The following is a 25436-nucleotide window of genomic DNA, read 5'->3' as shown; positions in this document are numbered from 1 at the left end:
GGCTGGCTCTCAGAAAGTATCTTTTTTACTTGTTTGGGCCAGCTGGCCCACAAGCCTGTTAGGGATGAGTCATCCCACATTTATGTATTTGGTTGAAGTCATAGTGGTGTTAAAAAATATCTCAGGTTTTCTTCAATCTAAATTTTGAGTATTTAAAGAATACATTTTAAAGTTACTTTTGTTTTTTTTAAACTTGGTCAAAAATTAAATCATTCCCTTTTTTGAGGCTTGGAGATTAAATCATTCCCCTCCCCTGCTATTACCTCTGACAAATGTTCCATGATTGCATCATTATGTATCTGCCACAGTGTTCACTAAAGGAGTAGCCTGTGAAAGACCAATACCAACAATGCCATCAGCTTGGAAATATTTTAATACTCATAGCTTTTCTTCTTCATAAAAGAAACAAAAACAGCAAAGCTTCTGAAAACCAGTGTGTGTGTGTGTGTGTGTTTGTCAGAGGAGTTGTTTGGGGCCTTCATTCTCTCATGTAAGAGATGCTGCAAAATCACTTAATGATATTTATTGATGCTTTCTAGAGCTGATCACCTCTGGAGCTCAGATTTAAATTCTTCATTTCCAGCTCACTGGGTTTTGTCTTTCATAGTAGTTGTGGGTAAAACATGAATTTTTGAAAAAATTAAAATATATTTTTTTACTAGGCAAAGAATTTTATTAACCCTTTTCCAAACTTTATTATTATTATTCCCAGGCTTATTTAGCTTAATTTGCTTCAAAGAATGAGTTGTGTTTAAGCAAAAACTGAAAGAGCTGCAGTGTCCAAGGGGCTCAGGCTTAAAAATATTAGTGATTTAGATTTTATCAGATTCATAAAGAAAAGAATTTGTAAAAGCAGTCATGATATCAAATAGCAGCTCCTGTAACTTCTGCAAGTGTCACCGTCTTCAGTTTCGTTTGCCTCGTTCTTAGAGGCCTCATCAAAATTCTCCACCAAATCTGGGACTTCATCATCATCATCCTCTCTGGTAGCAAGTGGTGCTTTTCCATCCATGGATTGTTTGGGCAACCAGTCTCCTTAAACTAGTCAGAGTGTCCACCCTGAGCTGGTTTAGGATGCTGGGAATCATTTCTGTCAGCTGCTTTGTCTCAGCGTGGCCTGTGATGATGATGGTGTTTGCTGCCAGAGACGCCTGAACTTTAGGATTATTAAAATGGATCACTGTTTCTTGGTTCGTAAACACATTCACCTCCTCAATACCAGAGACAGTTAGTGTTCACCCCTAACTTCTTTAAGAAGAACTCCAGGTTTTTTGTTTTATTGTTTGTTTGTTTTGGTTTTGTTTGTTTTGGTTTGGTTTTTTGAGACAGGGTTTCTCTGTGTAGCTTTGCGCCTTTCCTGGATCTCACTCTGTAGACCAGGCTGGCCTCGAACTCACAGAGATCTGCCTGCCTCTGCCTCCTGAGTGCTGGGATGAAAGGCGTGCGCCACCACCGCCTGGCCTAGAACTGCAGTTTTTTATCATCTGCTAAGGCTGTTCTGTGAACCACCTTCTTTCCGTGAGCAGTTCCTTTCCCACCAATGCACACATGTGCCTGAAGTTTGGCCAGTTTCTCCTTGTTCATGATTGTTTCTTTAATCTTGTCAGAGTGGAAATGGGGCCGCAAGGGGGACTAGGGTTCGCGCTCAGGGTGTCTCTGGCAGACCAGCTGAGATAAGACCCACACATGCGGGGACACCTTGAGAATATTCTTAAAGACAATACAGATCCACTGCGCTAAAATAATCCAAACAGATTCTTTGATTTCCTTGGGCTAAAGGTAAAGGTTTTCTTTTCCTTCCTTCCTTCCTTCCTTCCTTCCTTCCTTCCTTCCTTCCTTCCTTCCTTCTTTCCTTCCTTCCTTCCTTCCTTCCTTCCTTCCTTCCTTCCTTCCTTCCTTCATCCTTCTCTCCCTTCCTTTGTTCCTTCCTTCCTTTCTCATTTCTTTATTTCTCTTTAACCTATTCCAGATTATATTTGACTTCTTGTTTTACTACAATTAACACTAATTTTAGATATTGCACAGCTAGATAGGAGTTCTTACTGATAATTTACATTGTCAGGAACAGAACTGTTTATTGATTTGGCAGCACAATTTAGGACAACAAAGCCAGCATTATCTCACATTACATATTTTATATGGATTTTACAGATTAAGACATTGTAATCAAATTACTTGTGACTATCATTGCATTTTTACTGCTGTAGAAACTGGGGCACACTATTACTCTTAGGGGGAGAAACTTATGATTTACATGTATTCAAATTGGTAGGTTTCAATGCTCAAATATTTTAAATATTATCAAAAATTCCATTTAAACACTTTTGGGATAAGTCTTCCATTGGTCTTACTAGAGATAGGAAACAAATCTTGTATTTTATTAGAAAAACCTATTAAGCTAAGTGTTATGGGAGGGAAGTAAGTACATTTTGAGAATAAAATTCTGGCATCTCTGTCAAATTAGTAGTAAACTGAGTCAAACAAGAATGGAAAAAATAGAACTAAATTGGACAATCCCCACTATTGTGAATACCACCCAACAGAAACACCTAAACAATTAACTATTTACACCAGGTAGTGAGAAGCACGATTAAGGATGGTGTGAAATTTAGTTAATTATCAGAGGAGTCCTGTCAACATTTCAAGATGGAATCATAGTGACTTTATGGTATTGACTAAGTATACTAATAACTGTGTCTGGTAAGTACTTAGTACAGAACCTACTGACTACATTAATATTACAAAGCCATAGTTGGCCACATAGAAAGAGTCACATTAGTCTGTTCATCTTAAAATGGTAATTGTTTATCCCTTCTGAATTGGCTGTAATCACCTCCTCTTTGAAAAAAAAAAAACATTCATACCATGCAATGAGGTACTGAAAAATGATCACATCATTTCTAAAGATATCAATCTTTTATACTGTGCTTTAAAAAGATTTACTTTAATTTTTATGTACATGTGTGTGTGTGTGTGTGTGTGTGTGTGTGTGTGTATGCCTGTTTTATGTGTATATGTTCTGGTAAAGGCAAGAAGAGGGCATCAGATCCCCTAGAGCTGAAATTTTAGGTGTTTATGAGTTGTCTAACATGGGTTCTGGTGTCCAAATTCAGATCATCTGGGAGAGCAGCACATACTCTTAACTAGTAAATCTATCTCTCCAATCCTTATCCTGTACTTTTAAAAATAACTAGTTCTAGATTTCCAGTACCAGCAAGGTTTCCCTCTTGTTGAGCAGACTTTAAGTCCAATTAGGAGGTTTTGGTTACCCCCAAGGTATGCACGCCATACTGCACACTTATACTCACATTTAAGTAGAGTTTTCACGCCTTGTCAAGGCAACTTCTCTTTGCCATAGACAGAGATCACTACAGAAAACCACAACCAATCAAAACACAGAGTTGTGGAGCCCAGTTAGAATAGATATACCTATAAAATACTTCTGTCTAAGACTCAAGGATCATTACAGAAGAGGGGGCAGAAAGATTGTAAGAGCCAGAGGACCAGGGAGTTTAGTATGAGACTATCTCCTAGGAATACTAGAAGTGACATCCATAAAGTCTCACCAACATGATTACCTAAATGTGAGCTGAACAAGGAAGACAGCCACAGATATGCCTAAGTGTACAGAAAAACCCCCTAGGACTGAACTCTATAGAAAGAGCTACAGGCAACTAAGGAATGCTGAGAGTATGAGAAATAATCTTCCCCAGGGAGGAGAATACCATTTGATTATCCAATACCAGATGGTCAGCCCGGAAAACATATATACACATATATACACACAACATATGTACCTAGCAGGATATATAACATATATTCTTGTAACAACAATTATTGAAAAACGAATCCATGAATTTGAAAGCTCAAGTGGGGAGGTATATGGGAGGGTTTGGAAGGAGGAAATTGGAGGATGAAATGATGTAATTATGCTATAATCTCAAAAAATTCTCCCAAACAACAACCAACAAATAAACAAACAACAGCAAAAAGAAAACCCCACTGAATTAGTTTTCTTCAGGGAGGCAGTCCCTTGTAGGCTGCCCATGCAGATGGTCCTATACCCACCCATATGTATACTAGCAGCACTAAGTGCACAGAGTTTTTAAAGGTTTACTTTTGTTTAAATTTACATGTATGTGTGTGTTTGTGTATATGTACATGGGGATACACAGAATACAGAGGTGGGTGCTTATTCCCTCAGAAATGGAATTACAGGTGGTTGTGAGCTAATTGGCATGGGTGCTGTGAACCCAATTCCGGTTCTCTAAAAGAGAAGAAAAGACTCTAACCTTTGAATCAACTCTCTAGCCATAGGAGATATTTAAGTCCTTGGAGATCACGATAAAAAGTGGAGTAAAATAAATTGGGAATCATGTTCAGCAACTCTTCCTGTCCTTTGTTAAATGTGTCACCACAGAGTAGGTGAATTTCTGTGGAAGATTTGTCACATTTCTAGTCTAGGTCTGACTGTGACAGTCCTGAGCCTTAGTGTTCAAAAGTAGTATCATCAGACATAGAACTTCTCATTTAATTTTCTTTGTTCATTTCGTCTCATGCAGTACTTAGAGGGTACACAGTAAAAGATAGTTAACCATCTAAAGTTGCAATTTAACTAGGCATCCTGCATTTGGGCTGGTTGACCTGCTTGTAAAACCCAGAAGTGTCCCCGTAGATACCAAACCAAGAAGTATAATCCACATTATGTGACATGAACATGAAATTAGAAAGAACTTTTATTAAGCAGTTGTTCAAGTTTGTACTGGTAGTCGTTCTTTTCAGTTCCCAAGTCATGCAGATTTAATGCAGATGGTATTTCTTAGAACCTATTCACTACATCAGAATAGAGGGTTGCAGTTACAGAATTCATTGTATTTATTCTCTCCTTTGAACATCATAAGATGGCTCAGAGTGGGCATTTTCTCCCTGGTTTAAAAGATAGGCTATGGAGATTTCAAAACTCAATTAAGCTTGCCATAATTGACACGATTATTACTTGCCACAGGCAGGAATATAACCTAAATATGTCTGATTCATGTTTTTGCTATATATTAAAATGTTTCACATGGCAAGACAGAAAATAGGAGAAGCAGAACCCATTATACTAGACATGTTAGAGAATTTCATATTTTACTGGAGGGAAAATAGGGAAGAGTTTAAGAATATTTACAATTGTGTAGTTCCCCTGGAGGTAAAGCAATCAAAATCAAATAGCATCTTCTGTTTCAATAGCAAATCAGATTGTATTGACAAAGCAATGTTTTCCCCCAGCACTAGAAACTGCTGTGAGCGATATGGCAAAAATCAACAAAGATAAAAATGTGTGCAAGGTTGTTTTTTAAATTAAACATGATTAAAACATCAAAAACTTCAACACAGCAGAGGATGAGAAATTCTATTGTTTGGCAGATAGCAGAAAGCTTTTGATTATAAGAGAAAAGCAAATAACACACTCAAGACAATAAGCAAATCCAGATGATGCTGTTTATCCAATGAGACACATAGCTGAATTACTGTATATGCAATTGCTTCAATGTTTAGGAGAAAATATGAGCTCTATCTACTTTTTATGGTGAAATGTTTTTTTTATTAAGAATGTTTTTATTCATTTTACATACTAATCAAAGATCCCCCTCTTACCTCCCCCCAGCCCTCCCAGCCCCACCCCACCCCACTCCTCACTCACTCCTCCACACAAGAAGGCAGGGGTCTCCCATAGGGAGGCACATCTAGTAGAGGCAAGTCTAAGCCCTTCTCCCTGCCTCAAGGCTGCACGAGGTGTCCCCAACTGTCATCACAGAACTTTTCACCATGACTGATGGAAGCAAATGCAGAGATCCACAACCAAACACCAGGCAGAGCTCCAGAAGTCCAGTTAAAGAGAGAAAAGAGGGATTCTATGAGCAAGTTCAGCAGGATCATAATGGGGAAACCTGCTCTATCTACTTTTAAATATGTCCTGGTATATGTGCCACTGGTGTACTTAAAGGAAATATTAATGAAACAAAGGATAATTATGTTTGCTAAATAGAGCATCAATAAATTTGCATTTTATTATGCTATTATAGTATTCACTTAAATTTTGCTTAAGAGAAGGAACATTCCTAAAGATTAAAGTAGTTTTTAAAAAACACATTGCAACTACAAACAATATTCCCATGTGTATTCTTACAGTAGGCAATGTAGATACTGGCTACTGTTATTAATGGTTGGATACCCATTGGGGTGTGTGTGTGTGTGTGTGTGTGTGTGTGTGTGTGTGTGTGTGTGTGTGTAATCAATGTTTTATATAAATAAGCAAGTGTCTTTTAAAGTAAATTATACCTAGTCAAAATTTTATCACTTTTTCAGAATATTAATGAACAACTGTTTTTGCATTTTACTAATTGCCTTTTCAAAGTTTAAGGCAACTTTATAACAACACAGGCCTTTAGTTTTTCTTTGTGTTAATCCCTTTATGAGGAATATCACAAAGGTGAATGAAACAGTTAAAGCACTTCATAAAAAGGAGCAAGCTGTAGAATTATGTCACAATTATATCGTTATTAGTTATGTATAATTTATTATAGAGGTATAAGTAAACAATCAGATGGCCACATTTTTATGGATAATACCCCTTTCCTTCAATTCCAAATGGCAGAAAATTCATAGCTGTTCTTTCTATATTTGTTTTGCTATGTTGAATCTTGCTATGACAACCATTTTCTCGGTTATTAGATATGTATAAAGCCTGACAAAATATTGAAAATGAAAAATAGTCACCTCCATAACTTTTTAGTTTTTCTTTTGCATGTGAAAGCATATATTTCACCTTGAAACTGATCTATTTATAAACTCTTTGAGATCTTTCTTCTACCTGGTCCTTCTGTCTCAGTGAACTGACTTTGACACCTCTCACTGAACCATTGTTAATTCTGACTGAATCTCTGTTCTCCTAATGAGACTAGCCTATGTGGATCATTCATGGGATATGCTGAGAAACGTATGTTAAATTAATCCTTTATTCATTTGACTCCTATTAATATGCATCAAATTATATATGGCTTGTCATTTTCAGTGTTCTGTGACTTAGATGCTAAAATATCAAATTATAAATTAATTTAAAAATTCTCAAGATGGGCTATAAATTGAAAAAAAATGTAATGCTTTCTTTTGTACAAATGGAAAGAAAAGTCTAGGGATATAGTTATGGTTAAATAACAAACAACTCCACAAGTATCCCATGATTTAAAAATGGCTCTGGACTTTTTGTTCATTTTCTTTCTCTGCATATCTCCTGAGAGATATTAGGGAAGTCTTAGGTAGAGGTTTAAAGCACAATGCTTGGGCATGGACAAGAAACAACGATGCTATTCAGGTGTGGTCCCAATACCTTTAAATCCCAAGGTATGGCTCATATTATTGAATCACTGTTCCAAAAGAATAAAAATGTATTCAATATTTTAAAACATCAATATTTTATTTTTTCCTTCAAGCTAAAACATTTCTCCCATCACTGTGCCTCATAAAGCCATGCTGATAAAGGGTGGACAGGTGTAGGCACATTATTCGGTTCACTTATTCCTAGTTAATTACCTTTATGGCTCAAATACCAAGTGATAATAGAAAAGCATGATAAATAGCTCTCCAGTAAAATGCTTGGAATATTATAAAAAATGACTTGCTTTCTGCCAGCCAACTGTCAGCATATTATTTATCCCATAATATGTTGTATTCAGAACAAGACATAGATACTTTTTTTTTTTTTTTTTACTTTTTAGAGGGATATATGATAATACCTCAACTAGTTAGGGCATCATAATAAAATAACTGATACTGTAAATATTTGAAGACTTAATTTTCATTTATTTAAGAAAATACTGCTAAGATTTTATTTCTGTGTTCTCATCACTGTTTATGTGATATAAGAACATACAAAATATGTATCAGGTAAACTTTACTAAAACAGACAAAATGATTTTAAACATTTATACCTTGAAACATTTGAAACTACTTTTACCTTTTAGAGATTTTTTGGAATTGCCATAATGGTTTTTGCAAGAACAGAATGAAAGCTAGTCACAGTATGCATAATTTTTCAAGAATTAGAATGCCTTTTTGGGGAAAGTATACCAATTTCTGAGAAGTTTGAAGAACAGAGATACTGATTGCTTTGTTAGAGAAAACAATTCTCTTCTCCAACACATATTCAAGTTTGAGTCCCCAGAACTTGTCAGTATGGTATGTTGCATGAATGGAGAACTGAAGCTGGAAGTGTAATCAATCACTAATCTTTAATATATCTCTGCTGGTGTGTTATTCAGGTGGCCCCACCGTAATTACAGGAATTCTTATAAATGAAAAGGATGCAGAAGGGGTGTTGTAGAAAGGGAAATGTGCCAATGTGAATCAGTATTAAAGAAATGAAGCATTTCTGGCTTTGTGGATAGAGAAAAGAAAGCATAACCAAAGAGACATAGGTTGCCTCCAAAATTTGAGATAAAAATTAAGAAAATATGATCTTCTCTGGAGATTTAAGAAGAAACATAGTTTTCCTCATACTTTATTTTCAGTCCACAGAGTCTTGTTTCAAACTTATAACACCTTGATTTCAGCCCACTGATAGCTGTATCAGATTTACTACCTATTATAAGATATATTTTCATTTTAAAGCCAAGTTCGTTCTATCTATCATCATAGCAATAGAAAACTAATAGAGATGTGTTCTTCTTTTAAAAAGATACCATTATTCTCAATAGCCATTGAGTCAGAAATATTTCCATGGAAATTCATTTTAAGGTTATGTACAAAGATATGCTTTAGAACTTGGAAAAAGTTGATAGTTATATGAGTGATAACTGTTAAAACAGGCCATTATTAATTGAAAAGCACAACATATTTTATTCTATAGACATATTTTATAGAAACATTGGAGAATTACACTTCTGAGTAGTATATATAAATTCCTAAGAAACAATTACTTCAATTAAAATTAAGAATCAACTGAACAAATTAGATATGCATAATTTGTGAATTTATTTGAGAGCTGAGAATGCAAATATATGCAGACAGATCAAATTTCATCGATTTTTTTTTTTTTTTTTTTTTTTTTAGCTCTGGCTGTCCTGGAATTTGCTCTGTAACCAGGCTAGCCTAGAACTCAGAGATCCACCTGCCTCTACCTCTCAAGTACTACTATTAAAGGTGTATGATACCCTGCTCATCTGATAATTTCTCATAAAAGCAGGAACATGTTTGCTTTTATCCTGATGAATCTTTGGATGGAGGAGGTATTGTTCACAGATGGAATTTAAGGAGAAATCAGGAAGATCATTAAAATACTCTTACTGGTTGTGGTTAGGATAATGTAATGTATTTAAGTTCTGAGGAATTTGAGTCAGAGTATATGTAAACTTTCCCTACAAACTTTTAATGGACGCACAGAAGTACAATATGGATGTCTGGGAGTAAATAAAAAGAATTGAGAGTGATAATCCCTGAAGTGTGCAGAGTTTTCCCAATGTCCCAGGCTTAGCTGAGAGTAGAAAAAAATCAGGAAATGTCCTCCAAGGCAAAAATAAATTTTCATTAGCTGAAATGAAGCGGACTTCCCTGAGTAGTTTTCATACAGGGAAAAACTCCTCATTAAAGGCAATGTAAGTCTAGATTATTCCTCCATTAGACCATCAAGTATCTTTATCTCTAATATTTCTTTTACTATCCCCAAACTTTGAAGATATCTGTCTTTACTATTCTTCCTGCTGTAGAACAAAATATCCAAGACAGTTAGATTTAACATTACCCTCTGAGCAAACATGCTCTGCATGAGAATTTTGAGATGCCATTCCTCTAATGGCATATAATTAAAACCTATTAATTTTGAAATAATTTCTTTATCATGACATTTTTTCCTTAAATCTCTATATGTTCTGTTGTATTCAAAATTGTTGAGATTCTGCTCTTATTATCAAAGTACTGGCCACAGAACTACAACACACTTTACAATTTTCACATGTGTACATATAAATTACTGTGTTTTTTTCTTTTTGAGATATGGTCTCTGGTAGTGCACATTGACCTTGAACCCACTATGTAACCAAAGATAGCCTTCAATTTTGATCCTTCTACCTCTACAGTATTGGATTGATTACAGGAATGAACCAACATTCTAGATTTACATAGTGTTGGGATAGAACATAGGGCCTCATGTATACTAGATAGGTATTCTACCAACTGAGCTATATCCCCAACCCCATATAAAAATGCTGAACACCATAGATATTTGCTGTGTTCAAAGATGAGGTTAAAGAAAAATATGAAAAAGTTCTCAAAGACAAATACACAGTAAGTATAAATAATAACAAACTATACATAACAAGGAATCCAAAACATTTACAATTGAAGAGCAGTTGCACTTCAGTGTTTGACATTAACATGATAGAAAATCCACAAACACACATTTATTTGTCAAAAGGAAACATATTTTTGGTGATAGCAGGTCTACTGTGAGATGAGAACAAATGTATATCAGCATATGTCTTCATAGTAAAGGATGACCCAAGACTCGGCATATGGTTCTGTGGTCCAGCACTTGGAAAGCATGTACAGGACCCTGGTTTCCAGACACAGAACTGCAAATAAATAAACATAAACATGGATATTTATTTGTTGATTTGGATGATACTAAATTTGTAGTATCAGTGAGTGATACATCCAGAATTACATAAGAATTTACAATCTGAAATGTCTTCCCAGAACCATAGAACCTGGATCCTTCCCAGAACCTAGAAGGCACGAATTAAAACAAATGTGAAGTATGATTATTAACAGGAGAGCATGAATGAATAGATAGTAGGCAACTGAACAAATTTTGGGGCAATATTCATGAAATTACCAAAAAATATTATGTTAGCTTTATTATTCTTTATTTGTGTTATACAAGTAATTTAAATATGTTTGAAATTGCTTCACAATTCAACTCATTTGCTCTCTATTTTCTATGTTATACCATCAATTTATGTAGTATCATTTCCACTTCTTATCCAATATTATAATTTATTTTTATTATATTATAATACATGTGATACATACAAAATTACATATATTTCATATACAAAAATGATAATGTAATGAAAATCTCATGAAACTATAACATATTTTTTTACCTGTCTTTTGAAACCTCAAAGATCATTCTCAGTGATATACCTCCTCCAACAAGGCCATACCTCCAAATCCTTCCCAAATAGTTCCACCAACCATTGACCAGGCATTCAAATGTATGAATGTATGGGGCCATTCTCTTTTATACAACCACTACTACAAGATTACCACCACCATGAACACTACTACTAGTACTACTACTATTACTACTACTACTACTACTTTTACTGCTACTACTACTACTACTGCACACACACACACACACACACACACACACACACACACGCACATGCACACACAGAGGAATGCAGATAGCATTAAAAAATCACATATATGTTCTCCTGTGGTGTGTATGTGACTTGAATTTAAGTTTAAAAAATAAATGGTCTAAGTCATTCTATTATTCTGAATTCCATTGCAATTAGATGTCTCCTTTCTGAGGACTTTCAATTTTCTTTTCTTTTCTTTTTTCTCTCATATATTACATCTGGAATGCACCCCCCACACACATCACCTTTCCCTGAGATCCACTTCTCTTCTGTTTCCCTTCGTAAAAGGGCAGACCTCCTCCCAGGATATCTACCAAACATGGCATATCAAGTTGCAATAAGACTAGGCACCTTCCCTCATATTAAGACTCACAACCCTAAGATTAAGTGTCTCATGCTCTACTGACTGAGCTAGCGACTCACAAATATAAGATAGATAGGATATCTTCTTTAATATTGTAACTGTAATTCTTGATTGATAATTGTTTTGTTATATGTAATTTACTATGTTAAAGTTAAAACCTTTCTTATTAAAAAAAAATGGGGAAGTGTACTGGATGGATGATTGATTGATAAATAAAACACTGATTGGCCAGTAGCCAGGCAAGTATAGGTGAGACTAGCAGAGAGGAGAATTGAGAGAATAGGAATGCAGAGGCAGAGAGACACTGCCAGCTGCCAGCATGACAAGTAAGATGTAAGGTACTGGTAAGCCATGAGCCAGATGGCAACTTATAGATTAATAGAAATGGGTTAATTTAAGATTTAAGAACAGTTAACAAGAAGCCTGCCACAGCCATACAGTTTGTAAGCAAAAAAAAAAAAATTGTCAGAGGCAGTCCCCATTCCCACTGTTAGATGTCCCACAATAACACCAAGATATACAACTAGAATATATATGCAAAGGATCTAAGTCAGAAGCATACAGGCTCCCTAATTGTCAGTTTAGTCTCTTTGATCCCCTATGAGCTGAGGTTAGTTGATTTTGTGGATTTTCTTGTGATGCCTTTGACCTGTCTGGCTCTTACAATGCATGCCCCCCCATACACACATTCTATAGGATTTCCTAAGATCTTACTAATGTTTGGCTATGGGTCTCTGCATCTATTCACATAAGTTGCTGGATGAAGCCTCTCTGATGACAATTATGCTAAGCTCCTGTCTACAAGTATAGCAGAGTATTATTAGGAATAATTTCATAGACTTTTTTTGCCAGTTGTATTTAGTTCTATCCTAGGTCTCTGGGACATCCACCTTCTGGATCCTTGCACTAAAGGAAGTGTCAGGTATTAACTCCCTCTTGTGGCAGGGTATTAAAGCTATATCAGTAAATGGTTGGTTACTCCCACAATTTCTGCACCACCTTTACCCCAGCACATGTTGCAGGATGGACAAATTGTAGGTTGAAGGTTTTGAGCTTAGGTTGGTGTCTCAATCCCCCCACTTTGGAAGCCTTTCATAGTTACAGAAGGCCAGTTCAGGCTTTGTATCCTCCATTGCTATGAGTCTTGGCTAGGGTCACCCTTGTAGAATTCTGGGGTTTTCCATTGAACTAGGTTTCCATCTCACCCCCAAAATGATGCCTAATTCCAGTTGTCTCTCCCAGTATTCTCTCCCTCCATCCTTCTCCCACCTGATCTCTCTTGTTCCCATCTTGATCCCCACAGTCCACCCATGATATCTATTCTATTCTTCCTAGGGAGATTCATGTGTCCCATATCCCAACTTGAGCCCTACTTGTTATACAGCCTCTCTGGGTCTGTGGATTATAACATGATTATCCTTAGCTTTTCAGCTAATATCCACATATAAGTGATTATATGCCATGTTGTCTTTCTGGGTCTGGGTTAACTCACTCGAGAAATTTTTTTCTAATTCCATCCATTTGCCTGTAAATTTCACGATTTTTTTTTAAAAATAACTGAGTAATCCTCCATTGTACATATGTGCTACAATTTCTTTATGGATTCTTCAGTTTGGGGACATCTAGTTTGTTTACAGTTTCTAGCTATTAGGAATAAAGTTTCTATGAACATAGTCAAGCAAATGTCCTTATAGTAGGATGGACATCTTTGGGTATATACCCAAGAGTAGTATAGCTGGGTCTTGAGGTATATTGATTCCCAACTTTCTGAGAAACAACCATATTGATTTCCATAGGCTCTACAAGTTTGCACTCTGACTAGTAATGGAAGAGTGTTCCCCTTGTTCCACATCCTCACCAGCATGAGATTTATGTTGAGGTCTTTGATCAACTTGGATTTTAGTTGGGGTGATAGATATGGATCTATTTTCATTCTTCTACATGCTGACATCCAGTTAGAACAGCAACATTTGTTGAAGATGCTTTCTTTTTTTCCATTGTACAATTCTTTTTTCATTTTTTCTATTGTACAATCCAAAACTCGGGTGTACATAGGCAAGTGAATTTAATTCTGGGTCACTGAATCAATTCCATTAATCAACCTGTCTGTTTTTATGCAAATACCATGTGGTTTTTATTACTATAGCTCTGTAGTAGAGCTTAAAATCAAGGATGGTGACACCGCTAGATGTTCTTTTATCATATAGTGCTATATTGGCTGTCCAGTTTTTGTTTGTTTTTCTTTTCATATGAAGTTGAGTATTATTCTTCCAAGCTCTGTAAAGAATTGTGTTGGAATTTTGATGGGGATTGCATTCACTCTGTAGATTGCTTTTGGTTAGATGGCGATTTTTACTGTTAATACTACTGATCCATGACCATGGAAGATCTTTTCATCTTCTGATATCTTCTTCAATTTCCTTCTTCAATGACTTAAACTTGTCCTACAAGTCTTTCACCTGCTTGGATAGTTATACCAAGATATTTTATGTTACTTTTGGCTACTGTGAAGGGTGTCATTTCTCTGATTTCTTTCTCAGTCTATTTGTTGTTTGTATACAGAAGGGCTACTGATTTTCTTTTTAGTTTATCTTGTATCCAGCATTTATCAGCTGTATGTGCTATTTAGCAGAACTTTTGGGATATCTTATGCATATAACTATCATATCATCAGCAAATAATGATGTCTTGATTTCTTCCTTTCCAATCTGTATCCCCTTGATCTCCTTTTGTTATCTTATTGCTCTAGCTAGAACTTCAAGTACTATATTGAACAGATATGGAAGAGTGGACAGCTTTGTCTTGTTCCTGATTTTAGTGGAATTGCTTTGAGTTTCTCTCCAGTTAATTTGACATTATCTTCGGCTTTCTGTAAATTGCCTTTATTATGTTTAGGTCTGTCGCTTGTATCCTTCATTGATCTCTCCAAGACTTCTATCATTAAATCGTGTTGGGTTTTGTCAAAGGCTTTTTCTCTATCTAATGAGATGAATCATGTAGTTTTTTCTTTCATTTTGTTTATATGATGGATTACATTGACAGATTTTCATTATTTTGAACCACACCTGCATATCTGGGTTGAAGCCTATTTGATCATGGTAGATAATATTTTGATGTGTTCTTGAATTTTGCTTTTTAGTATTTTATAGAGTATTTTTGCATCAATGTTCATGAGGGAATTTCATCTATAATTCTCTTTGTTAAGTCTTTGTGTTTTTCGGGTATCAGGGTGACTGTAACCTCATAAAATGAATTTGGCAATGTTATTTCTCTTTCTATTTTGTGAAATGTTTTTTAAATGTATCAGTATTAGATATCTTGAAAGTCTGGTTGAATTCTGTGCTAAAACCATCTGGCTCTTGGCTTTTTTTGGTTGGGATAGTTTTAATGACTGCTTCTATTTCCTTAGGGGTTATATGTCTATTTAAATTATTTATCTGATCTTGATATAACTTTGCTAAGTAGTGTCTATCAAGGAAATGTTCCATGTCTTTTAGATTTTCCAGTTTGGTGGAGTGAAGGTTTTTGAGGTATGACCTAATAATTCTCTGGATTTCCTCAGTGTCAGTTGTTATGACCACCTTTTCATTTCTGATTTTGTTGATTTGGATATTCTCTCTCTGTTTTTTTTTTAGTGAGTTTGGATAAGGGCTTGTCTATCTTATTGATTCTCTCAAAGAACCAACTCTTCATTGATTCTTTGTCTTCTTCTCTTTGTTTCTATGTTACTAATTTCATCCCTCAGTTTGATTATTTCTTGCCCTCTACTCCTTTTGGGTGTTTGCTTCTTTGTGTTCTACAGCTTTCAAGTGTGCTGTTAAGTTGCTACTATGATATCACTTTAATTTCTTTATGCAGGCACTTAGTGTTATGGACTTTCCTCTTAGCAATGCTTTCATTGTGTCCCATAAGTTTGGGTATGCTATGCATTAATTTTCATTGAATTCTAGGAAATCTTTAATTTCTTTCTTTCTTTCTTTCTTTCTTTCTTTCTTTCTTTCTTTCTTTCTTTCTTTCTTTCTCTCTTTCTTTCTCTCTCTCTCTTTCTCTCTCTCTCTCTCTCTTTCTCTCTCTCTCTCTCTTTCTCTCTCTCTTTCTCTCTCTCTCTCTTTCTCTCTCTCTTTCTCTTTCTCTCTCTCTCTTTCTTTCTCTCTCTCTTTCTCTCTCTCTCTTTCTTTCTTTCTTTCTTTCTTTCTTTCTTTCTTTCTTTCTTTCTTTCTTTCTTTCTTTCTTTCTTGACTTGGTAGTCATTAGGTAGAGTTGTTCAGTTTCCATGAATTTACAGGCTTCCTGTTATTGTTGAAATCCAGCTTTAATCCATGGTGGTCTGATAAGATACAGGGGGCTCTTTCAAATTGGAGACTTGCTTTGTGATGGAGTATGTGGTCAATTTTGGAGAAAGTTCTTCCAAGGTGCTGAGAAGAAGGTATATTCTTTTCTGTTTGGATGAAATGTTCTGTATATATCTGTTAGGTCCATTTGAGTAAATATATTTGTTAACTTGATTATTTGCTGTTTAGTCTTTGTCTGGATGACATGTCCATTGGAGAAAGTGGGGGTATTTAAGTCTTCCACTATTATTATGTGGAGTTCAATGTGTCATTTAAGTTTTAGTAATGTTCTTTTATAAATTTGGGTGCCCTTTCTTAAGGGCATAGTAGATGTTCAGAATTCAGACATCATCTTGGTAGAATTTTTCTTTGATGATTATGAATTGTCCTTCCCTATCTCTTTTGATTAATTTTGTTAGATATTACAAAGGCCACATCAGCTTGCTTCTTCAGTCCATTTGCTTAGAAAACCTTTGTTCAACCCTTTACTCTGAGGTAATATCTATTTCTGATGTTGAGGTGTGTTTCTTCCTTGGGATGGAGTTTTCCTTCTAGTACCTTTTGTGTGGCTGGGTTTCTGGATAGCTATTATTTAATTTTGAGTTTGTCATGGAATATCTTGTTTTCTCTAATTATGGTGACTGAAAGTTTTGGTGGGTATGGTAGCCTGGCCTAGCATCTGTAGCCTCTTGGAGTCTGGAAGACATCTGTCCAGGTCCTTCTGGCTTTTAAATTCTTCTCTGAAAATTTGGGTATAATTTTAATAGACCTGCCTTTATATGTTATTTGGTCTTTTTCCACTCCAGCTTTTTTCTTTGTTCTGTATATTTAGTGATTTGATTATTATGTAGCAGGGGGACTTTCCTTTTTCCAGTCTAATCATTTTAGTTTTCTGCAAGCTTCTTGTACATTTATAGGCATGTCTTTTGGGTTAGAAAATTTTTCTTCTATGATTTTGTTAAAAAATATGTTCTTCTTCTATTCCTATTATTCTTAGGTTTGGTTATTTTCATAGTATCCTAGATTTCCTGGATGTTTTGTGTCAGGAATTTTTTAGATTTAACATTTTTTGACTGATGTATCAATTTCCTCTATCATATCTTCTACTCTTGAGATTCTCTCCTCCATCTCTTGTATTCTCTTAGCAATGCTCATGTCTGCAGTTCCTGTTAGATTATCTAAACTTTCCATCTCCATTATTCCCTCACTGGTGTTTTCTTATTTCTTTAATTCCACTTTCTGGTGTTAAATAGTTTTGTTTCCTTCAACTGCTGTCTTTTTCTTGATGTTCTTTAAAGGATTTCTTCATTTCCACCATTTTTTGTTTGTCTTTTCCTTGATTTGTTTAAGTGCTATATTCCTTTCTTTAAGTACCTCTATCATCTTCATAAATTTGATTTTGAGGACTTATTCTTGTGTGTCAGCTGAATTGTGATATTCAGAGCCTGCTGTAATAAGATAGCTGGGCTTTGGAATGACCATTGTCCTCTGTGTTGTTGTATACTGAACTCTGACCTCTATGCAACTGGGTTTAGGTGCTGATTTCTGAGTTTGTTTTTGTTAAAAGGGTGATTTCCCCCTTGGTTTCTGTTTTCTCTTTGGTCTTCTGACCTGAGTAGCCTCTGATTCTGGTGACCAGTGAGTCCTCAGGTCCAGTAGCATACCTCCCCTAGGGTTTTTCTCAGCCTGCATGACCTCTGGGATTCTGAGGTTCTGGAGTTCCAAGTACTGGTGTGTCCTCTAGCAGAACAGGGGGCTTCTGCTGGAGTTGAGGGCTGGGATATGGAGATAAGGGGAAGGGGTGCTGTTGGGAAAAACTGAGCATCCTCTGAGTACCTTTTGGATGAGTGCTGGTGAGTTCTCATTAGAAGATTTTGAAAGTCTCATTGTGCCTGTTAAACTGTGATGTGTCTATGCACACATGTGTATTTCATTCTGATAGAAATAGAATAGTTTGCTTCAATTTGAGGAATGGTGTCTTCCATCTTTTTAAATTGTATTCTCTTCTAGTTTTTTGGAGTTTTGTTTTCGTGCATCTTAAATATGTTTATGACCTATATACTGGTTATTTTTTGTGTTTGCCTCTAGTTCACTAATTCCCTCTTAACCTCTTTTAACATAAAGTTAAAAACAAGTATTAAATTATACATTTTATTTCTCTGTCCCAGTAATTCTATTATTTTTAATAGTGATATATTCATTGACAGGTATTTTGTAGCAATAAGATTTAAGCCACATTTTAAAGCCCCTCTTAAACTATTGTATGAAAACTTTTATCACTAGAATCCAAAATATCTGAGACTAAAACTATAATATTTTAGACAATTTTCTTGGTGCTCATATATCTATTATTGAAGGACAACTATAAAATACTTTTTAAATCAGGCCTCCACAGTCAGGAAATTATTACAAAGAAATGCTATTCAATTGGTTTTTTTTTTGGTGTTTTTTTTAATTCAGTTGCAGTTTGAGCCTTGTAAAACTAAAGGTCTACATTGTAGACCAAGTATTTAAGTTGTGTATTAATAGCTTTTAGTTTGTTTTCTGGGATAAGAATGAAAGCTTTGTAATAATAAAAGAAAACTAGTAATGCTGCTCTTAAATTTAACACAGGGCACATACTTTCTGTAGGAAACATTTTCTTTTTTTAATACCATATGCAGTCTATGTTACAACTACTCATCTCTGCTTTTAAGTCTGACACTATCCACAAATAGTACATTTATAAATGTACATGATGACTGTTCCATTAAGGCTTCTAAAAAACAGGTAGAGTGCTGAAACCTTATTTAAAGCACTGAATATAGGCCAACAGAAGTAAAATGGTTTTATTTTTTCATAAAAGTATATGAAGCAGGAATGCATAGTCTACATTACCACCCATTAGCAATACCACTTAACTGACAAAAATTATGTGGTAAAAGTAAATATCTTTAATCTTCTATTATTTACCGTACATTTAATATCCTTTAACATCAGCAAACTTTACCACCCTTATATCCTAAGAATCATCAAAATATCTATATGTTGCCAATTAATAATTTAAAGTATAACTTATCATCAATCACTCCTACAGAAATTGGGGGACTAGGGGGCTGAAAAAAGGGTGGATCTAATGGGTGGATCAAACAAGGAATGGGATAAAAAGTAGAACAAGTCAGGGAGAACTTGGAGAGCCAGATAAAAATAAAGGGCATTTGAGGGGTCATCTGGAAACCTAATACAATAGAAGGGAGGGATTTGATAGAGATATCCCAATTTATACATATATATATATATATTTGTATATATACATACATACATAAGTATATATATATATATATATATATATATATATATATATATATATATGAATGTATGTAAGTATGTATGTATGTATCTATGTATAAAATGGAATCACCAAAAAACAGGGGAGATAAAGTCCCAACTAGACATCTCTCATCATCAAATGAAACCTCCAGTGTCAGCAATGAGTTTTTAGCCAAGGGAGTCCCATGGAAACTTCCAAACAACCCAAGCTAATGCCAAGGATATTGTTTGCTCTTCGTAAACTGATGGTAAGGCCCTGTTGCTGAAGTTGTTACTTAAATAACTCACAGGACATGGAGAAGTTGAGGTGGATCATACCTAGAGCCTTTATCCCTACTGACACTACCCAGGTGGCCAAAAACCTGAGATTAGACATATCAGAAAACAAAACAAAACAGGAGAAAACTAAATATTACTGCTCTAGTAAAGGAATACAACAATAAAACAACTCCTAATGACATTCTGCTGTACCAAGAGATTAGTGTCTTGCTCAGCAATCATCAGAGAAGCTTCCTCCAGCAGTAGATGGCAGCAAAACCAGATACCAACAACAGGACAATATTCTGAGAGTAAGAAACTTTGGACTAATGAGTCCTAAACGGGATGTTTCCATTAAATTCCTCCCCGCGGGACTCATGGAACCCTGTGAAGGAAGATGAGAAAAAAACTTGTAAGGGCCAGAGGGGATGGAGGACACCAAGAAAACAAGGCCTTTTAGCCACAACTGGACTGATATACACATCAATTCACAGAGACTATGGCAGCATACAAAAGGCCTGTACATATCTAAGCCAGATGGGGTCCCAGTGTTGAAAGAGGAAGTGAATACAAGCTCACATCCCAATTCTCTAATTGATAACTGCTTCCAAATGAAAAGTTAGTTTTCTCCAAAGGAGTCTCACTGGGTACACAAATCACACTGAAGGACAGGCCCCTTGTCCAGCAGTAGATTTAGATAGCCAACACAGAATGAACTCAATGGCCTTTTTGGAGGATTCTTTTTTGAGGGGTGTCACACAATTATTTGTCTTTGATTTTTCCCTTACAGATACTTTGCTTATGTATTATTGTTTCTGATTTTATTTTTATGGGTTTACTGTGTGTGTGTGTGTGTGTGTGTGTGTGTGTGTGTGTGTGTGTATGTGTGTGTGTGTGTGTGTGTGTGTGTGTGTGTGTTTGTGTGTGTGTGTGTGTGTTGCCTCAGTGTCTATATGCGTTTCCTATGCTTTTCCTTTGTGGATTTTTTTCCCTTTTTGTCCTATTCTGGTATGTTTGTTGCTATTGTTATTGTTATTTTAGAAGTCTGTTTGTATTGAGAGAGAGAGAGAGAGAGAGAGAGAGAGAGAGAGAGAGAGAGAGAGGATGTAGATTATAAAACATCTAAAGAAATTCCAACACTCTGTTAGTTTATTTACTAGTCACACAGAGGCCTAAGAATGATAGGGCCACAAGATCACATGATTAGAGTGAGGTTTGACTGGACTTGTGTCTAGGAGACAAGGCTTTTATGTCTTAAGTAAATTAATGAAGGATAAATGAATTTTCAAGTACGTGCTTTTTCTGGACCTAATTTAGCATGTCACAGATTCTTACATATATAATACTTATATTTGTATGTGCATTTGTAAGCATATGTGTAGATTTCTCAAATTTATATTTTGAGTAAGTTTTAAATTACAACTCAGGAAACAGATATCAGTTTACCCTTATTATATGTTTACATGGAATTCTTAAATTTTAATGGATTCTATTCCTATCTTCTCCTGTTTTTGTTAAACTTTTTCTTCCTAATTACAAATGTGTTTGATAAAGGTGGGAATACTTTTTGCTATTTAAAAGTTGTTCTAAGAGCTGGCAAAATGCCTTTGCATTCTCAAACTTATATGTGCTTTAAATAATGCCTAGCAGAGTGCAGCTTAAGTGGAATGTATTGAGATGTTACATTTGCACTACAATTAGATGTTTTAAAATAACTCATTAACATTTTATTATTTCCAAATCCTTAAAATAGTTTGAATTATTCATACAAAATGATTTTATATAAAAAGATTAACTCATCTAAAGGTAAAAAGTAAAAAAAAAATAGTATTTCAATTTTGAAAGTCCTTTATATTTTATATCCTATTAATTTGATTTGAATTTTAATGCAATATTATTTTAGCTTATAGTAAAACATACAACAAAATATATACACACATTAAAATGGCCACTCTATTTGAACAAATTGCCATCCATCATCTCACAAGTACCTATGTATTTAATCACTGAGTCACCTTTAAGTATATAATAGTTAATATAAATTTTAACATCACAGAAAAGAGGGTGGAGAGATGGCTCAGTAGTTAAGGCAACTTGTTTCTCTTTCAGAGGAGCCATGTTTAGTTTCTAGCCCCCACCCACATCGATGGTTCATAATGACTTGTTACTCCTACTCAAGAGGATCTGACACCCTCATCTAGCACTTGTGGGTATTTGAAAGCATATTCTCATATACTCACAGGCACACCCTCATAAACATGAATTATAAATCTATTTTAATTGACTGAGAATTCCATACATGCATTGATCAAGTCCACTCTCTTTCCCTCCTTTCCAACTCTTCCCTATCTCCATCACTACTATTCCCTCTCAATGTCATGTGTTCTCATTTTCCTCTCTAAAACTACAGAGCCGACTTAATACTGTAAGTATGAACATGGGTGTGGGACGATGCACTGGAACATGGGTAGTCTCTTGGGAATCTCATTTCTGAAAAGAAACTGCCTGTCTTCTCCCAGAAGTCATCAATTACCAATAGCTTCTCAACAAGGGGTGGGAACTTCCTGATCACCTCCCTACTCCATGCTGGAATTTTGTCTGTCTTGATCTTGTGCAGGCAGGTCTTGTGCATGCAGTAAGTCACAGTAAAACAAAAATATTAAAATAAAATTATAATTCAATTGTCTAAGCTAGGGTTTCTATTGCTGTGAAGAGACATCATGATGACAGCAATTCTTATAAAGAAAACCAGTTAATTGAAGTGACAGCTTACAGTTTAGAGGTCCAGTCTTTCATAATTATGGTGGAGAGCATAACTGTGTGCAGGCACACATGGCACTTGCTACATCTTAATCAGAGGACAATAAGAAGCAGACTGAAAGTCACACTAGGAGAAGCTTGAGCAAAAGAGACCATAAAGCCCACCACACAGTGACACACTTCCTCCAACAAGGCTACACCTACTTCAATAAGGCCATATCTCCTAATCATGCCATTCTCTGTGAGCTTATGGAGGCAAATTACATTAAAACTACCACACTGATATAGTATCAAGTCAGAAAAGTACATTATAGTTGAAGATGACATGAAATTAATGCAAACTTAATTCATGTTTGGGTTTGTTGACATTATATGTGAAATTCAAACCTATTGTTACATTTTATTGGTATGCTCATATTTGGAGATTTAAGATACTGATTTTAATTGTACATATGCAATCCTAATCATATTTATGTTTTAATTATTTTAATATTCATTTTCTCTTATGGATAAAGTTTTGTGACCTTCAAAATACATAGATTACCATCATCTGTCTGGACTTGGAGATAGGACCTTTAGAAAAATTAGGAGAGTAGTTCAATTTAGATGAGGCCTTACATGTGGGATCCAACCCAATAAGATTAGTATCTTCTAAAGAGAGACAGCAGTATTCTACTTTCCTCACATTTTCTCCAGGTATCCACTGAGGAAATTCCCAGGAAGGACACAGAGAATGAGGTCATCTGCAAAGTAGGAAGAGAACCCTACTTTACATTGAGCATTCTGGCACATTTGTCTTACAAAGTCAATCTCTGGTCCCAAAGGAAAATAAAAGAGTTTAAGACATCCAGTTTTATGATATTGCTTTATGGCTCCATGAATGGACTAAAAGAGTAGTAATGCTTGGTGATGGTGGCAGCAGCAGCGGCGGTGGCACACACCTTTAATCCCACCACTGGGGAGGCGGATCTCTGTGAGTTTGAGTCCAGCCTGGTCTACCAAGTGAGTTCCAGGAAAGGCGCAAAGCTACACAGAGAAACCCTGTCTTGAAAAACCAGAGTAGTGCCTCAGTTATCAAAGTCTCAGTGGATACTTACAACCACAGGTAGCACAAAATGTTATGCTTTCCTCTGTCTAAATACTTATGGTCAAGTTCAATTTGTAAATTAGACAGAGCAGGAAATTATTAATAATAAAACCATCAGTTTTTACCAATATACTATGATAAAGTTATGTAAATATGGTCTTTTTCAAAGCATAACACATTCTAAATTGTTCTCATTCTTCTTGTGATGATGTAAGATAATAAATTTCCTATATAATAGAATAAAGCAAAGCTTATTGGAAAATAAGCACTGTTACTAGAGCAGCGGTTTATCTGGGAAACTAGCAAACTATGAGGTGGGTAACATATATGATACGCACATGCTGGAAAATGGAATGGTTCACATTCTGGATTAGATGTGGTGGGATAGTATGTAATTTTACCATATTACAAAGATCAGCATGCAATTTAAAGTTTAGGAATTGTTTCTAGAATTTTCTGTAAGTGATTCTGCTGAAAGTAAAATCATGTACAATAGAGGTCAGCCATACATTGTCTTTGAAAACAAAAATTTTATTCCTGAGTCAATAACATTGAGTCCATTCTCACAAGTAAAGTACTTTTGCCAGGAAGAATGCTGTGGTAATAATGGCTGTGAGTCCTTTTCTGCAAAAAAAGTTACATGTGCACTAACATGTTAACATTGAGTGGATTTTTTTATATCAGGTAGAAAAATAGTGTCAGTTTTTCTCCAAAATTTAGGTTTTCTAGTATTTATCAACACAGAAAAAAGTACTGAAAGTATTTCAGTTAATTTTCTTTATGTATGTAACTTAATATTACTGTTGAATGTCCATATGGTATTTCTTGTTCATCTTTGAAATAAAGATGAACAAGGCTATGTGTGTGAGTGTGTGTGTGTGTGTGTGTTTACAAACACACGTGTGTTTGTATGCATGTTTGCACACATTAGCCAATTTTCAATAATTTCATCAGGGACAATATGTCAGATTACATATTTTTATCACTTCATTTTTATTGAGATTGTACAGATTGCTGTACTAAATTATTCATTATTTCTCTACTCATCATTATCTTTAGAAACAACTGTCAGTTCTGTTGGTTCCATTTTCTCATCATCTGTAATATTTATTTCTCACACTCTGTTTCATCTATACTTTTAAGAGTTTCTCACATGTGCTTTATATATTTTACTACTGTGTGCTACACAGATGCATAAGTCATCATGAAAGTCCTTTTCTCTTTTAAAGAAGTAAGCCATTTGTGGAATTTGTTGAATCTTTTTTCAGTTCTGTCCTCATCTGACCCTGAGTGTCATTTTATTTCATATTTATATTTCTGCTATTGCTTGTTTCCTTTCTCATATGTTTTATATGTAATTGTCTCTGCATTTTCAATCTTTACCATCATTTTAACTTGAGTTGCCATTGTAAATAAAATGTAGCTGAGTTTGCTTGTTTGAAATACCAATCTGAGAATCTATATTTTAAATACACAAATTAGCTTATACATATTCAGAGTAATCACAGATATATTTAGAGATATTTTTGTCATCCTCATTTTTCCTACTTTACATGATTTCTCATTGTCTCTTTCTGCTTCATTTTAGCCATTCATTAGTTTGTTCTAGTTTTATTTTTGTTCCACTTATTTCCTGTGATGTTTCATACAGTTTCATATGAATGCTTCTGAGATTCAGTGATTATCACATTTTATCTAATGAAATATTTCATTCTAGAAAGATGGTATACAAACTCCATTTCAACATACCCAGGTTCAACCAATGAAGTTTAGAAATAGAGTACTGCAGATAGAAATTTTTATATAATTTTCCCATATAATAGTCCCCTCAGTTTCACCAAAGGACTGATTCCTTTTGAACATTTATGTTTATCATCCTACTCTTTTTTGATAATTATCAGACTATGGGTGTTGATATG

At 35.1% G+C, this 25436-nt stretch overlaps 1 pseudogene; it reads right to left on the bottom strand.

Moving 5' to 3' along the window:
- Positions 1 to 856: 856 nt before the first annotated feature.
- LOC118574709 overlaps positions 857 to 25436 on the bottom strand; it is a 60695-nt pseudogene continuing 36115 nt past the window's right edge.

The sequence above is a fragment of the Onychomys torridus genome, chromosome X (assembly GCF_903995425.1).
Source record: "Onychomys torridus chromosome X, mOncTor1.1, whole genome shotgun sequence".
Taxonomy (NCBI): Eukaryota; Metazoa; Chordata; class Mammalia; order Rodentia; family Cricetidae; genus Onychomys; species Onychomys torridus.
This window is presented reverse-complemented; position numbering and strand designations above follow the sequence as displayed.